Genomic DNA, 1637 nt, shown 5'->3' on the forward strand with positions numbered 1-1637 from the left:
CCTGAGCTTCAACCCGTTAGACATTTGATGTACCGCTCAGCCAACTGCGTGGACGTGGGTCTTTAAATGAAACGAAGCGGAACCCAAACCAAATGTGCTTCGTTAAGAGCTGTGTGGCGCTTCTGAACGTGGCACACGGCGGGTGGGTGCGGGTGGGTGCGGGTGGCCGGCGCTCACCGGCTCTGGGTGGGCGGGGGCTTGGGCGCGGTCCGCTTCGCTCCCTGATCTCAGAAAACTCAGCGCCGGCTGCAAGTTTCCAGCGTGTAAAAATTGTTACGTGGATGTAACAATTATATATGCAACACATATATATTCAAACGCAACGTTCATGTTTCTGGTTGTTTAAGGTGGAAAGAAAGTTTGGTGCTTTTTGCTCCATCCTGGTCATAGGCGGAAGTCACCTTTTTTTTTTTCAGATCCACGTTAAAATCTCCTGAGCTGAGCTCCCGCCTTGGCAGGGCCGATCGTGAGCAGATGACAGCATGTCGAGTGTGTTTGCCCAGCTGTTGGACCGGGGAGGTCAGTCTCGGGAGCTTTTCTTCCTGGCACGAAAGCCTGCCCTATTGTCATGGGGACAGTAACTTCTCCAGTGCTTCCAGGGTAATCGGCCGCGGCAGGTGGGGCTCAGCCTTGGGGGCTTTAATCCTGCAGCAAATTTGTTATAAGGCTACAAAGAGTTTGAGTTCAGGAAGCCGCCCCAAAGAGCCCTTTAGAGCTTTTAAAACAATTGTCTCCTGGAGGCCCAGGAATGGACTAAACTGTGAGCGCGTGAGGATAAAGTATGACGTGGCGGAAACATTTCCAAAAGAAGCGATCGGGCGTCCCGGCTTCTGGCCGCTGTTCTGAGTTTAAGGGACGTGTGACTTTGGACGACTAACGTGTCCCTCTGGGACTGTTTTCTCCTCTGCGTGAGTAGGATTTGGATAAGACAACCTCTACCATCCTTAAGACCGTATTCTAAAGTGGACGCTCTAGGATTTCAAATGATATCCGCGTTAACACTCGCCCTGGTTATTTCTGGGTAGGCAGGGAGGTCAGCTTTTTAGCTTGTATATTTCTTCGGATTCTTCTGTGATGGACAACACATCGCTTTGTAACAAGAGAAAAGGGACCTTATAAGAACTGACACCGACATTATTTAAAGCGCCTAATAGACACACAGTGAACGCTTATTCTTGGCGTTTTCGGCATCTCTGGGTGTGCGGCTGGGAAGTAAAGGCCCCCAGGGTGCAGGTAACTACCCGAGGTCACCCGGCCGACGGGCGCAGGGCGGCATTTTAACCGGCACGTGCCTTTCGGCTTCCTTCGTCATTGCCGACCCCTTTGCCCCTGGCGTCCGTCTTCCTCTGCCTCTGGCAGGACAGTTCCACTACAACTTGGTCCCCATCTTACACCGGTCCCCTCCAGTGTGGGGTAAAGGGACACTGGGAAGTCGCAGCTGGCGGACCTCGTCAAAGAGCCCCAGTGGACGGGGACATGGCGGGGACCACCACGCCACACCGTCGGGCAGGCAGCTTCGGCCTCCAGGACAAGCTGTGATGCTGACGCTCTGAAGGGTGCCTCCAGGCTAAGAGCTGCCTGGTGGCCGCTGTGACTTCCAGCCAAGGGCCATCGTTAAGGTGGGCGTGGGGGAGCAC

This window comes from Pteropus vampyrus, unplaced genomic scaffold, assembly GCF_000151845.1.
Source record: "Pteropus vampyrus isolate Shadow unplaced genomic scaffold, Pvam_2.0 Scaffold438, whole genome shotgun sequence".
NCBI lineage: Eukaryota > Metazoa > Chordata > Mammalia > Chiroptera > Pteropodidae > Pteropus > Pteropus vampyrus.